We start from the raw sequence: 16,360 nt of genomic DNA, 5'->3' as shown, positions 1-16,360 counted from the left end.
GGATAAGGTCCTTCTGAGATTCTAGCATTAACTACATTTTTTTCAATAGGTAGTTCTTGAAGATTTTCTAGGCCCTTGAAAATCAAAATCCTCTTGAGTTTCTCAGTGTGGGTGAGGTCCTTTCATACCAGCAGGTAAAAAGAACCCATTTTATCTTACTAAGTGGTTAGACTATAATCAAGGGAATTTCTTCAAAACTTCTTTTCCAACAATAGGTATGTGTCCCTTATATAATTCTGGATAATACTGGACTAAAAAAAAAAAAATGTCATCTGAATCACAGAACTGCAGCTAATCTTTTCTAGCGATCAACCTCACTCTAGATACCAATTCCTTTTTTCCCCTTAACAGGAGCAATGGTGCCACATTTAGGTTACGTCTTCCTTTGCTCACAGTTGAGAGCAATGGGGTCAGCTCTTTGCTTTCATCATTCAAAGTCTGTTTTTCACAACAACAGAAAAGAACATCTTTAAAACTAAACCAAATCTGGAGATCTTATCTAGTTTCTGCTTTACCAAAAACATCACAATTACTCTGACTGCTGTTTGATGAAATAACCTTACTTTACACCATTACCCCAAAAATTCTCACACCTAAGCCCGAGAGATAAGCACTCCATTTTACAGCCCTCTTAACTTCACATCTGCCTATGCATACCTCCAGTCACAGCCCTTGTAAGATCTAGGTATTTTAATTTACAAGAGTTTATTTTACATACACATATAATGTCTCAAAAATAAACAAACCTGGTGATTCAATTGCAGGTCCAAAGACAGAAAAATCCATTGACACAGAAATGGGTCTTATAACAAGTAGGATATTTGTTTAAATCTATTTGTTCTATGGCTTCCTCTGAGTCTGGCCCAATGCTTAGCACACAACATCATAGTTCACTGAATAAATCAATCAAAACATTCTATTTGCCTTAGAATTCTCTTTAAAGGGCCAAAGTCTCCTGCCTAAAAAGTTAGCTATTGATTGCTAATTCCAATTGCACAATTTCTATGACTTCTAAATGGTGTCATCACCTGCTGAAGATGTAGAGAAGTGGGTCAAAATAACAAGAATCCAGGCAAAGGAACCTATAGTTTCTTGCCATTAGCTTAGGCAGTTTTGTTTTAGCTTTTTTTTTTGAAGATCAGTTACTGTTCATTGACTATTAGACCATGTTGTTTAAGAAATACCGCATAACCAAACTGTTTGGATTCACGGTAAAAAACTGGAAATAATTCATAATTGTAAACCTTGAAAATACATTTGCTTTCATCTATATTAAGCCATTGAGGACGAAAATGACAACACAGACAAAACCACAGACTGGTGACATCAAAAATGTCTTGGTTCCTAGATCATTTTAGTGGGTAAGGATGATTAAATGGATTATCCCACTGCCCAGATTTCCACTCCACCTTAATGCTGTTTTTCACTCCATGAAGTCTCCCTAGAATGAGCAGGGAGAATGGAGAGGCAAGAGACCAAGGAAGCGTCTGGTTTTTATTAAAAATCACAAGCAAATTATTCAGACTTGCCAGAAGCAGAAGTATAGATGTTGTCATATTAATCATTTTAAGACTCTAAGATTTTGAAGGATTAGAGACCAACTCCTAGAAGAAAAATTCTACTAAGTTCCCCACCTCCAATTTCCAGGACTTAGCCAATGATGTCTAAATAACAGATATGGCAAGTTCTAAGTCTTCACATACATCACAGACGTATTTCTGGACTGCAGGTCAATTATAATTTTTTTTTTCTTTTTAGGGATGCACCTATGGCATATGGAAGTTCCCAGGCTAGGGGGTGAATGAGAACTACAGCTGTTGGCCTACACCCCAGCCGGAGCAACTCAGGATCCGAGCTGCATCTGCAACCTACACCCTAGCTCATGGCAACGCTGGATCCTTAACCCACTGAGCAAGGCCAGGGATTGAACCTGCATCCTCATGGATGCTAGTGAGATTTGTTTCTGCTGAGCCATGATGGGAACTCCTGTTTTTTGTTTTTGTTTTTTTTAATCTCTTTTATAATGCTTTTCTAAGGCAACCATTTAGCCAGACATAAGAATGACCAAATAACCGGAGGAGTCTTTCCTGACTCCCTATCTAAAGGCTTATGAAAGAAATGTTTCCATTCTTATTTATAATATATAACATCAACTAGAGAATGGATAACAATAACGGCTAGTAGCTGAAGCAAAGTTGTTTTCTATGTCTAGTCCCAAGGGTGGGAGGATGGGAAGCCGGAGCTTGTAGCTATTTCTTCATTGGAAAGGGAAATACAGAAAAAGGCAGCAGTGCCTTGGGGATATTAAGTAGTTGTGAGATGGGAGGAGAAGGAATGCTCTGTACCAAGCTTGGAGATTGTCAGCTTTATTTTAAGAAGGTCTGACATCTAAGCATCAGTTCACAGACCTTAATACCTGATACATGTCATTTTTTTTCCTCAACAAAAGACAATGTCTATCTTGGGAGTTTACCTTGAAACAATTTTTTTTGTCTTTTGTCTTTTTAGGGCTGCACCCTCGGCATATGGAGGTTCCCAGGCTAGGGGTCTAATTGGAGCTACCGCTGCCGGCCTACACCACAACCACAGCAACGCCAGATCAAGCTATGTCTGCAACCTATACCACAGCTCACAGCAAAGCTGGATCCTTAACCCACTGATCAGGGCCCGGGATTGAACCTGTATCCTCATGGATACTAGTCGGGTTTGTTAACCATTGAACCACGATGGGAACTCCGAAACTATCTTTTTTTTTTATGTAAGTCATGCATTAGAGTGAGATAAAGAAAGCCACAGCCATGAAAAGACAGCAAAATTAGGTTCACAACATTGTCCTTCCTATTCTATTTTTAGTTTCTGCTCCTCTCATCCAAGGAGCACTTCTTTTGCCTGCAGACAAACATTTCAGATGACATTCTACACACAGGATATACGTGCACGTACTCCTATCAGCTAGCCAGCACTTGGCAGTGTGTGCCTTTGTCACTTAAGAGCGCTTGAGTGAGTGTGACACTATCATTGGCATAAGTGAATCTTTCTAATTTGCAGTAAAAGCACACCATTCACACACTTTGGTACTTCAGGACAGCGAGGGCTTGAAATCCACTTCCCAAGTGATGGCAGCACATTTCACATCAGATGGAAACACACTCTGATTGCTAACAGCTGCTGCAGACACATCTTACTGTCACAGCCGGAGCTCAGAATAGCAGGTCCTTTTTAATGCCAGTGGCTGCTACCATCTTAAATCATGACACATGGGCAAACATACGCGCACACACACACATGCTCACACACCGGTCTCTCCGACTGTAAGTCCCACCACCACTTGTTGGGACCTGCAGACGAGGCACCAGGGATGCAAAGAGGGTACACAGAACCCACTAGCCTAACTCATCTTGTTACATTAGCTTCCCTTTATTTGTATACAAATAAAGGATGACAGTGAACACTTTTTAGGTTTTTAAAAAAATTTTTTAATTTAATTTTTAATTTATATTGGAGTAGAGCTGATTTACAATATTGTGCTAGTTTCAGGTATATAGCAAAGTGACTCAGTTATACATATACCCATTCTTTTTCAGATTCCTTTTCCATTTAGTTTAATACAGAACAGTGAGTAGCATTCCCTGTGCTATACAGTAGGTCCTTGTTGGTTATCTACTTTACATATAATAATGTGTATATGTTAATCCCAAACTCCTGATTTATCCCGCCCCCCCCAGTGTTTCCCCTTTGGTAATCATAAGTTTGTTGTTGAAGTCTGCGAGTCTGTTTATATTTTATAAATTAGTTCATTATCATTTTTTTAGATTCCATATATAAGCAATATTATAGGATATTTTTCTTTGTCTGACTTACTTCACTTTGTATGATAATCTCTAGGTCCATCCATGATGATGCAAATGGCATTATTTCATTATTTTTTATGGCTGAGTACTATTGCATTGTATATATGTATACATCTTCTTCATCCATTTGTCTGTCGATGGACATTTAGGTTGCTTCCATGATTTGGCTATTGTAAATAGTGGTGTAATGAAAACTGGGCTGCATGTATCTTTTTTTTTTTTTTTTTCTCTTTTTATGGCCACACCCATGGCAGATGGAAGTTCCTGGGCCAGGGACTGGATCTGAGCTGCAGCTGTGGCAATGCCGGATACCTGAACCCACTGCACTGGGTGGGGGACTGAATTGAAGCTGCAGGTGCTGGACTATATCACAGCCACAGCAATGCTAGATCTGAGCTGTGTCTGTGACCTATACCACAGCTCACAGCAATGCTGGATCCTTAACCCACTGAGAGGGGCCAGGGATCAAACCCGAGTCCCCATGGATACTAGTCGGGTTTGTTACCACTGAGCCACAATGGGAACTTCTGCAGTTGGATTCTCTTCCCACTGTGCCATGGTGGGAACTCCTATATCTTTCGGCATTATGGTTTTCTCCAGATATATGCCCAAGAGTTGCCTCAAGAGATCATTTGGTAGCTCTATTTCTAGTTTTTTTAAAGGAACCTCCACGCCATTCTGCATAGTGGTTGTACCCATTTACATTCCCATCAATAGCAGTGAATGCTTTTTTAAAAGGAGAAGAAAAAAAGTACAACCTTAAAGGTAAAGTGGAAAGGCTCACTTTGTAAGTCGTAGAGGCATTGAACCCTTGCCCTGTCACGTACTAGCTATGTGAACTTGGGCAGCTTTCTTAATCTCTCTGTGCCGTATTTTCCTCACCTTTAAAATCACTCCTAACTCCTTATTACAGGACAACCAAGTGCACATAATGCCTAGTACACAGCACATGCCTAGAGCAAGAGCTCGGAAAATGTTAGCTATCATCATCATCATCTTCCTTTCAAGGACAGTAGCATTTGGCAAGCGCTGCTACCGGAGTTGAGGGAACAAGTAAACGAATGAAGATGGGTAGGTCATTCCATTCTCTTCAGATGAAGACTGGGGCTTCAGCAGCTTCACTTCTCATGCAGAGGACTAATAGAAGCAACACTAAGCATATACAAAGATGAGGGAAAGAAACCACTAGGTGTTAAGTCAGCTACCCACAGCAAGGGTGGCATCTTGAAGAGGTGGTAAGCAGAGGAAGTGGGAGCGAGGCTTCAAGAGCTGTGTGGTGAAGGAGGGAAAGGGTTCAGAGGCTTCTAACACTATCTACTAACAAGTGAAATTTACCAGACACCTGTGACACTTTGTGACCATCTTTCTCTGGGGCTCAGCTTCCCCCTTAGGGAATACTGTAGCTTTTTTCTGTTCTTACCCGGGGTGTGGCACTAGATAATCTTCCAGATCCTGTCCTGCTATATTATACTGTGATTTGATGATTGCCTTTTCTCCAACAGTTAGGGCAATTTTTTTTTTTTTTTAAATGACAAAACCCAGCAAGTGTCATTTAGGCAGGAAAAGTAGTCACAGAATGTGGAAGAGAAGCCCATCTGGCAACCAGTGTGTCCATTTTCATTGCATTTGGTTTAGAAAAGGGCATGTCTTGTTAAGGTCCAGAGTGAAAGTTCTGGCAGAATATCCACTGGAGCTAGAACACTGTTTTTACACACTTGTTCCTTCCTTTTTTGGGCCTTGTTTAAAAAATTGTTTGGTACTATTAACCAAAGAGAATTCTTTTCAGTGCACATCCTGCCATATAGCAGAAACAGGGCAACAAAAAGCTAACATGGTGTGGATATGAAATAAAGTACTTTTTTTCCCTTTCAAGGTAAACAATTTCAGTTGAGTGTTTTAGGACAGAATTAGGCTGTTTTTATTTTTATTTTTCTCTCTTTTCTAAGGCCACGAATAGGGTTTGCTTTTGCCTTAAATCCACAGAGACAAAGTCCATGGCAGGTAGCATCACTAATGCAAATCTCTTTCCCATAGTTACTTGTTTTTCAAAACAAAACCATCTCCATCAGTGAAGCAGTTTAGAACTTCAAGCTACATGGTTCCCAGCTCTGACTGTCTAAGACATTAAGTGTCAAGGACCAAGCCCAAGGTCCTATCAGGGACCATTAGGACACAGAGAAGTCGCTTCTGAGGCAAAGTCTGGTCTTAACACCAAAGTGTACTTAGCAGACAAGAGCCTTCCTGTGAGATGCTGGGGAACCAATGCCCAGAGGGGTGGCTGGAATCAGTCCAGTGCTCCAGGAAACTCAACCTTACTACTCACTGTGACCTGCCCTGACTTTGCCTTTCCTGTTATTCCAAGGGACCCAAAGCAGTCACAGAAAGCAATTCCAAAAAATGAAGCTCAACAAAAAATTAAGGCTTAGAAGAAAACCATTTGAAAAACTATGCAGACTTTCAAAGAAGAATTCTGAATGGGAAAGAATTTTTTTTTTTAGCTGAATAACCTTGGTCTGTTGGTTTTAAAAAAAACAACAAGCACACTTCAAACACACCCACCAATAATCAGGAGGATGGTTAGCATGTATGAGAAATTACTCTTCATTTAAAACATCCTTTAAGATATGTCATGAGAAGAAGCTTGACTGGGTCCTTAACCATACCCACCCTTTAAAATGAAAAAACAGTATTTCTACTGAAGCCAATTTCCTGTTCTTGGAATCAGCTTTTTGAGTTGTCAGTTAGACAAGATGAACTGATTACTTTACCATAAAACTCGCCTTTGTCAGTAGCGAAGCAGGTAACTCTACCGGGGAAACATCAGTTCATTTCAAAATGTTTCTTGGGAGTGAATTACTTCATCTGTGAAAGAGCAATCCTTTCCCCTCTTCTGGTTTGTTGAGTTAAATGGTGCTCAACAGACATACTTCATTGTCCAATTAGACAGTATAATCTATTTTATTTATTTATTTTGTACAGTGTATTTTAAAGTGAATCTACTATTTTTCTTTCTTTCCTCCCTTCCTTTCTTTTTTGACTTTTAGGCATTACCAATTCATTGCAAAGCATTTATTCTTGGCCCCATAAATTACAAATATTCTTTGAGAACCTATACCAAAGTTCAGGGCATTTTGCAAAAACATAATGTCACCAATAAGGCAGGGTGTTCTCAGGCACAGAGAGAACAAAGATTTAAAAAGGTCTGTGTGACTTTGGTCATTCCAAGGGTTTTCCTTAAAGGGACCTTAAGGAAGAGATTAAATTAGAGAAAACCAAACTTCGAAAGAGGTGATCAGACTAATCAGATGGGGGCGGGGGGGGGGGTCAAAGGACTGGGGAGCCCTCAGCCCCACTGGATACCATGTTTCATCACTCTTCTCCTAACCCGACAGTTAGCTGTGTGGCTTCTCCATCCCTCTTGATTTTACCAGGTCAACATTCTGTTCAACCACAACTGAGAGATGGGGAGGAAGAAAGGATAAAATGGGAGAAAGCTGAAAATCAACTAAGGAATTCCTAAACTAACAATGTATTTTAATATTCTAGAATTTTTTTTTTGTCTTTTGTCTTTTTAGAGCCACACCCATGGCACATGCAGGTTCCCAGGCTAGGGGTCGAATAGGAGTTACAGCTGTTGGCCTATGCCATAGCCACAGCAACACCAGATCTGAGCCACGTCTTCGACCTACATCACAGTTCATGGCAACACCAGATCGTTCACCTACTGAGCGAGGCCAGGGATCAAACCCACAACTTCATGGGTTGGATTTGTTTCCACTGCGCCACGACAGGAACTCCAATATTCTAGGAATTTAAATTCATATTAACTGTTACTTGAATTAATGTTTGGTAGGTCTATTGAGAGAGCAATTGCTCCACTGGGGGAAATCAGTCACAGACTTTAGCGATGGGCATAAATGGCCAGTGGGCCAGGGGGTTTGAGATCACCAGTGCAGATCTAAGAGTGGTTTCTCCTGGCCTCTCATTTTACTCCAGTGTGGCTATTTTTCTCCATCTGCAGGAAGACAAAACAATCCTGGGAGAAAGGCAAAGGGATGAGAAGATAGATGGCAGTTCTCTATATTCTTTAGCAGCATTTTATAAACCTTAAAAAAGGAAACTTTAACAGAACCCATTTTTATACCTCCCCCCACCCCCACACCAAACTGTGAAACGGTAAAACATGGGACTTCTCATAGAGAAAACTCCAATGCCACAACTCACGTTTCCACTGAACTCTCCAGGGTGTGCTTCTCTTGAACCCTGAGTGGGTGAAGTCTGCCCAGCTGGGAACCAGACAGCCCTGTGCTGGCTGCCGTAAAAGCACTGAGCTGCCCTATGACCAAACTCTGCTTCCTCTTAGTGATTTCTGAACTGGTGGCTGCAGTCAGAATGCTCCTGGCATCATCACCAGCTATGACATTGGAAGTCACCATCCTGTGGTCCTCAGGGCCAGCAGTTTCCCTTTCATTTCCCCTCCCTTTGGCTTCCCACACTCGAGGCTGGCTGTATAGTTTTGTGGGTCAGGGGAAGAGCAACACTGACATGACCAAAAACATGTACGTTCGGGGTGAGGTCATCTGGATCCTGGACACACACTGTACGCATGAAGGTGCTCCTGTGTGGTGGCAGAGGGTGACCTGGACCGGCCTTTGTTTCTGTTGTGGCCATCCATTATCTACCGTTATTAATTTTCTGGAAGAAGAAAATCAGTGGCCAATATGTTCTTCCAGCAAGATCACTGGCACCAGCCCCCACCCCAAGTGAGGAGTGCTCTTCAAAGTAGTCATGTTGTCATTGCCACAAACTACTTTGAACTTCTTTTGCTACTGCTCTCAGTGCTGATGAGATGAGAAAGACAACTCTTCATTTTGTAGTTACTTTTTTTTTTTTTTTTTTAAAGGAAAACAGTCTGGCTTGGTTTCTTCTCTTGATCCATCACATGAACTATTGGTTGCTTTTAAAAATCACATTTAGGAGTTCCCGTCGTGGTTCAGCAATAACAAACCCCATCAGTATCTACGAGGACATGGATTTGATCCCTGGCCTCCCTCAGTGGGTTAAAGATCTGGTGTTACCGTGAGCTGCGGTGTAGGTTGCAGACGTAGCTTGGATCGGGCGTTGCTGTGGCTGTGGTGTAGGCCGGCGGCTACATCTCTGGTCCGACCCCTAGCCTGGGCACTTCCATATGCGGTGGGTGCGACCCTAAAAAGAAAAAAAAAATCACATTTATACAACATTGTAAATCAACTCTAATTAGAAAAAAAAAAGTAAAAATTACATTTACCTTTCCAGGGAAACAAGGGCCACTATGGCGAATATAAAAACTTTGCTAAAGAAGTTGAAAGCAGTTCTGAAAAAGGAATCAGATTCATTTTTGGCCACGGCAGTGTTTTTGACATACATTTGGCCTCCCCAGTTGACCACTTTGAAGGGACAATGTTCATGTGGGAGCATCCTTTCTAGGACATTTGTTAAAATAAAATCAGCCTCATTACCTAATAATGTAAATGACTTTGGGAGGAACCTCTGAGTCTCCCGTTTTATTCTCCTTAACACGACTGTTCAATTCAAGTGGACTCTGTGGAAATTCTGATTTCATGACCCATCACTGCCGCGTTAAAATATGCCTTCTGATGTCATGCTCTGAAATAAACTAAGTTGTTTGCTGCAACTACCTACACACAAATGAGAAAATTATATGACAAGGAGTTCAACACAGCCTGCAGCTGGGACACAGGTTATTACTGAAAGTCGCTGTCGGCATGGTTTCTGGTTTTGCAGTAAAAGAAGACGACTTGAAAGGAGGCAGTGGTTTTGATGCTCTTCTGAAATGAAAACATTCAGTGAGTGCATAGCATTGGGTTGTCATTAATGTCAGCCATGCGAAAACGCTGTCTCCACGAATGCTACAGTCCCTCCCCCGTCCAGACCATGACTTTCCACTCTCTGGTATTTTGGGCACTGGGCTGGTACTTCTCTAAAAGAGAATCTTTGAGCAATCCATTCTAGGTACTCGGATACAACACTTTTTCAATGAACAGGTGGCCTGAATTTGCGAAAGTTAACCAATAATTTCCACAAGGGAACGTGTTCTTTTCTGAGAAATACTGCAAGTGCATGATGAAATCCTCAAACTTTGGAAGGCAGGAAGTATAAACACTACATTTAAAGGTACACAGGGTTGGTTCAAAATAATGTAGTGCATAAAAATATTATACCAGAGTAGCTTGACATTGCTCCCCATGAACTTCTTGATATGTACAGTTGGAACAGTCTTACTAATGAGCGCAGAAAACTCTCTGGAATTCTTGACATGGATGTAGCACCTTTTATGTACCGTGCTTGTTGCCTGACTATACTGTAAACAAGCAACATAACACTTCATCCCAAGGTTATGAGGAATGAGGAATTAAGCACGTTGTGTTGGGTGGAATTAACACCACACTAAGAAACAGCTGCCATATATTTTTTTTTTTGCTCTATGCAATCAAGTTGGGCACAAGTGAGAAGAAAATAACGTGGGAATGTTAGAAAGTGGTATTCTCTATCATATCATCAGTGTATTTTGCTTTTGTTATCTTCTTTCCCTCATGCATTGCCCATGAATTAATTTAAGAAACAAACAAGGCATCAGGGAATATGCTAAATATAAAACAGTATTTGCTATATTCCTTGGTTTCAAAATTCTAAGAGCGAGGTAAAGGCACAAACTTTGGGTAAGAAAATATTTCGCAGTTTCCCAGGATATCATACGTGTTGTACCTGCTAAAACGGTAGTATACTTTTTTAAGTTCACATTTTTTCATTGGAATGGGTTTTAAACAGCCAAGGTGAATTCTCACAAAGAGACAGACTGGATGTTGGGGGTGGAGTGGGTGGAACATAAGGTGATACTTTTATGGTAATTTTTTTATTTCACTCATTTTTGATGCTTTCAAATTATAAATTCGTATTACAACATCTCTGTCCATTCTCTCCCATCTTCTTTTATAATCTACAAAACAAAAATTTATATCTTATTATTTGTACTGTGAAATAGCCACAAATAGGCCTCCAGGGTTTTGTAAATTTTGCTTTATACAAGGTGTCTGCTTTTCTTCCAGCCAACGAAGAAATCAGAAGGATAATAAAATAAAACATAAGTGATATTTGAAAATGAAATGGCCAAAGGACAGAACAGGTTATATCTGAGCTGCTTTTGACCTAGTAAAATGTATAGGAGAGGAATATCTAAGGCTTGAAATCTGAATGAGCATTTTATTTTTTCTATTTATTTTTTGGCCACTCCTGTGGCATGCAGAACTCTCCAAGCCAGGGATCGAACCTGAGTCATAGCTGTAACCAGAACCACAGTAGTGACAACACCAGATCCTTAACTCGCTGGACCACAAGGGAACTCCTGGACGAGCATTTTAATGTTTGAAAACTCACAACACATTTATTTCAAAAAATGATATTTAAAGCCCAAGAATTTTCTATGTATCAATGGCTTCCTCCTTTAGTGCTCACCAAAAAGACATTAAAAATATTTCTTGTTATAGACTCATATCTGGAAAATATCAATAGAAATGTCATCAGTTATCAATCCTCCTCATTTGGACATTAAGAGATTAAGGTTATTGCTAGTGTATAATAAGCTTTCTTTGGGAAAAAAAAACAGTCTTTTTAAATGTTCTTAGGACAGTCTGAAAAAGACGTAAATGGAGGCATATTATCATGTAAACGGTGGTTCTCAAAAGAGATGAGGAAGGCAGCTAAATAATGTCACTTTAATTCTGAAATAATAACAGTTGAAGCTATGGGTGGCTGAATTCACACCTCAAAATCACACCAAATACAGGTTTGCAAAAATAAGTTTTCAGTTGCATGAAATCATCACCACACTTAGAGATCAAGAGGAGCCCTCTGCAGAACTGCGCTGGTTCTGCTGCTCTTTCTGCTAATTTAGTTTGTGTAGAAGATTCGATCTGTGGAACCACTTTGCTCTTTATCACACTAAACCAACACCTTTAGAAGAAGATGAGACAGCTACGGATGAAGTTGCATCTTTTCATCTTTCGGATTTCTGCCAGGAGAAGTCTCAGGATGCCCTAAGTGATATCAACTGAGCAATAACTAGAGCTAGACAAGGAAAATGCAACACATTCATATACCTGAGGTCCACACACATTTATTTTCAGCATTTGGAAATTACTGTTAAGAGTGATTCAGGGCCCTTGCCTGTTATTTTGATAATCTATCTTTTAAGCAAAAGGAAACTCTACTGAATAAGAGCTTTACCACTCTGACCTCAATGTGGACTAAAATGATAGCTACTAAGGAAGTAGAAGCCGGTCACTTCCACAAGTGATTTTGATGCTCTGGCTCATTCTGGTCTCTGTGCAGTTTCCACATCTTGGTCAGCAGATGTGGCTGACTTCATTAAAACCTGAGATTTCTAAGACTGAAGATATTAGACATAGTTTTGGCATATGCCGAGTCATCTCTGTCCTCATTTAATCACCAATCTCAATAAGACTCCATTCATACTTGCTGTCCTCAGGAAGGAAAAGTTGGAAAACCACGAATTATTTCTCCTACTGCCTTTGCAAGGATATCCTGCTGGGCCCCATTCCTTGTCTGCAACTCCTTCTCTGGGTAGGACCACAAAGGTATGATTCAGCTCTTGTGAATCAGAGTTTTTGTTTTGCTTAGAGTGCTTTAAAGAGCTAAAATGAAACTTTTTCAAAATATAATGATTTTTATTTTTTTCCATTATAGCTGGTTTACAGTGTTCTGTCAATTTTCTAATGTACAGCATGGTGACCCAGTTACACATACATGTGTACATTCTTTTTTCTCATACTATCATGCTCCATGATAAGTGACCAGACATAGTTCCCAGTGCCATACAGCAGGATCTCATTGCTAATCCATCCCAAAGGCAATAGTCTGCATCTATTAACCCCAAGCTCCTAATCCATCCCACTCCCTCCCCCTTGGCAACCACAAGTCTATTCTCCAAGTCCATGATTTTCTTTTCTGTGGAAAGTTTCATCTGTGGGCTATATTAGATTTCAGACATAAGTAATATCATATGGTATTTGTCTTTCTCTTTCTGACTTACTTCACTCAGTATGAGAGTCTCTAGGTCCATCCATGTTGCTGCAAATGGCATTATTTTGTTCTTAAAATGAACTTTTCAGATCACAGGATTCCAGGCCTCTGAGGTCACCCAATCACACCCCTGACTTTTCAGCCGAGGCTTGGAGTGGTAAAATAACTGTTCTGAGGTCATCAAGATGGGGGAGGAGGGGAGACCCAGGAGAAATTCCCACCCACATCTTTTATTTTCTTTGTCTTTTGTCCTTTTATTTTAGAGCCTTACCCTCGGGATATGGAGGTTCCCAGGCTAGTGGTCTAATCCGAGCTATAGCTCTGGCCTATGCCACAGCCACATCAACTCGGGATCCAAGCCGAATCTGTGACCTACACCACAGCTCACAGCAACGCCGGATCCTTAACCCACTGAGCAAGGCCAGGGATCGAACCTGCAACCTCATGGTTCCTAGTCGGATTCGTTTCCGCACTGCCTTACCCACATCTTTTCAACGAGGGTTTCATAGGTGAAAACAGAGAACCGGTGTTAACAGAAATCACTCACTTGGGAGGAGTGAGCAGAGGTCAGTTTATCAGGGAGGCTAGTCTTGGCAGACTCAGGGGGACCTAACCATGACATATGAAACAGAGGACAGTTCATGGTTCACAGCGGTGGTGAGGGAGGCAGAGAGCTTTGGCATCCAGGGCAGAATGCAGGGCAACTGGGGATGGAGAGTTATCAGGGAGAGAAGGTCCAGCAGATTGAGACAAATGATGGTGGTACCAGTGAGGAAGATTATATTGAGATAAAACTGTCCACTTGACATTTTTCCCCAGTCTCCATCCTGGCCACGGTGCATTGCAGACATATGTAGAGATACAGAAGCTTAATGTGTCTTTTTAGGTCTCTCTATCTCTCTCTCTCTCTTTTTTTTTTTTTAAGGGATGCACTTGCAGCATATGGAAGTTCCCAGGCTAGGGGTCAAATTGGAGCTATAGCTACCAGCCTATACCACAGCCACAGCAACGTGGGATCTGAGCCGCATCTGTGACCCACACCACAGCTCACGGCAATGCCAGATCCTTAACCCACTGAGCGGGGCCAGGGATCGAACCTCATTCCTCATGGATACTAGTCGGATTTTTTTTACCACTGAGCCATGACAGGAACTCCTAAAGTCTCTTGATATTTGTCCTAGGGTCCACAGGAAATTTAAAAAAAAAAAAAAAAAAAGAAGCATCCCTAGTCTTCTACCCCCAAGTCATCTGTTATGATAATACTAGGATTCATTCTTCATGGCATTTATTACTCCCTGGAATGCTACGTAATAACTAGCTGTCTCCACATGTTGAGAATAGAAGATGATAGAGAGATCAGTCTTTTCTCCTCATTCTATATCCCTGGTGCCTAGATCAGTGCCTGAGACACAGCAGGGGTTCCAAAGGAAAGAATAAATTAGAGAATTCCATCACCTGTTCCTAGCATGTACTCTCTAGTATCCTAGATGGAATGAAGGGGTGGTGAAAGCTAACCTAGACAGCACCTGGGCATTTCTTTCTAGCATAGAAACCACTGCAAGAGCCCAAAATAAATGAAACGATTCCTAACTTATCATAAAAATGAAACAAGCATAAATCACTTGGGGCAAGCATTCTTTTCTGAACTACATTTACTAGAACCTGCAACCCAAAGATGCCAAAGGAATTCACAGGATGGAAAAAAATGGCTGGGGCTGGGATGGAGGCAAGGGGACTCTCAGGATGAGAAAAGTGGTACAATACTCTTCTGCTACTGAGGGCTGGTTCACAAGTGGTGAGCACCTGGATGCCCTATGTGTGCTGTGAGAGGTCAAGGAGGAGCTTCAGAGAAAGAAAGATCTGGGGCCAAAAGCTGAGCTGACCACGTACTAGCTCAGTGATCACGGGCAAGTAGTATGACCTCTCCGATCCTCCATCTTGTAATTTGTACCACGGAGGTGATAGTGAGGATCTCACAGGGTTGTTAGGACGCTCAGTGCAAGAAGACTCCTAAACTACCAGCTCAGTGCCTGGCACACAATGGCAGTCCTGTTACTGTTATTACATGAGCCATCGGTATTTTCATCCGATCTCAGATAATACGCAATAATCAAAGTTAATCTCCATCTGCTTTTCTGAACCAGGCAGGATGGCTTTATCCTGGGATTACTCTAAGGTCAGGGTGGCAAGTGGGTTTCAGCTCATTTTCCAAGTCAGATGGATTTCTAGTGGATGCTTGAGATGTTGGTTGAGATGCACTGTGCTGGGGTTGACTGAGACAAGAGGGTGGGGCCAGGCTCCTGGGTTCTAATATTAGAATTGGTAAGCTTCTTCTAGCATCACAGAGATGGATAGCTATGTTAATATTACATAACAAAGCATAAAGAAATGGAAAGAGGCGCTAAGAGTCAGGTGGTCTGGGTTCGAATTCCAGCTCTGTAACTCACTGGCTACAGGGATTTTGTTCCCAACGCTTCTGCTCGATGATGTCACTTTCTATTCAAATCCTTTCATTTGCCAATATTGATTTTTAAAATATAAGTAAAAAATATATAGGGCAGGGCCTGGCCTACAGGAACTCCTTTATAGTTATCTGTTGAGATCATTTGAGAGAGAGAGAGAGAGAGAGAAAAAAAAAAGCTCAAGGTTATCATACAGGAGTGCAACAGTTAAATATTTTCTGTCCTCATTCAGAAAGTTTGACTTGTCCTACCAATGAGGAATATATTTGAAAGGAGAAAAAATGACAATATTTTTGGCACTAAAAAAAAGAGAAAGATCAGCTAATGTTTAGGGATGCTCCAGGAAAGACAAGGCTGCTGAGAATATGGCAGCTCTTTAATAACCAAGGCACCATTTAAAAATAGCTGGAATTAATTACAGAGCTAATGACCCATTGAAAGGCTTATTTAAATACCAAAGCCAGCACTGAACAATCATGGAAAATATGGTTTAAAAGGGTTTGAGAGAGCAGAAACCAGGAACAGCAATTGAAACAAAAACCACATTATCCTAGAACACAAGCTACTTTGGTGAGAAACTTCAGGATGTGAACATCTCAGGGGAGTTCTCAGACTGGGTAAGAGAAGCCACGGGGATTGAGAGAAAGAAGATGCCCCATACAGTCACCTGCTTGGAAAAGAAAGGCCTCTATTCAGCATTCACGCTTGACAAACAGCTCCCCTCCATCACCCAGGCTTTCTCCCCCCACCCCGCCCCAGCCACCTTGCTGCCTGCACCCCACCCCCACACCCCCTCCCCCCGCCTTTTGGGACATCTCTACCCATCTTTATAGTGCCATAGGATAAAATGAACATTTCTGCAGAGAGGAAAATCGACATTTTAATAAGTCTCTGTGCTATTTTAGAGCTGTATCATCTCCACGAGTTTCCTGGGGCTCAGTCCTCTGT

General features: G+C 41.3%; 1 protein-coding gene across 4 annotated transcripts in view; it reads right to left on the bottom strand.

Moving 5' to 3' along the window:
- RORA (RAR related orphan receptor A) overlaps positions 1 to 16,360 on the bottom strand; it is a 358,291-nt gene that overhangs the window by 49,125 nt on the left and 292,806 nt on the right. Inside the window, exon 1 of one of the 4 annotated variants that reach the window (XM_047766205.1) lies at positions 8,076 to 8,184. The exons of 2 other annotated variants lie outside the window; for them this stretch is intronic. The gene's annotated coding sequence lies outside the window, so the exon portion shown is untranslated. Of the gene's footprint in view, positions 1 to 3,861; positions 3,881 to 8,075; positions 8,185 to 16,360 lie in introns of those variants that run through there. One more of the 4 variants, XM_047766204.1, reaches the window with a different exon arrangement.

The sequence above is a fragment of the Phacochoerus africanus genome, chromosome 2 (genome assembly GCF_016906955.1).
Source record: "Phacochoerus africanus isolate WHEZ1 chromosome 2, ROS_Pafr_v1, whole genome shotgun sequence".
Taxonomy (NCBI): Eukaryota; Metazoa; Chordata; class Mammalia; order Artiodactyla; family Suidae; genus Phacochoerus; species Phacochoerus africanus.
Note: the sequence above shows the minus strand (reverse complement) of the source record. Positions and strands in the feature narration are given on the sequence as shown.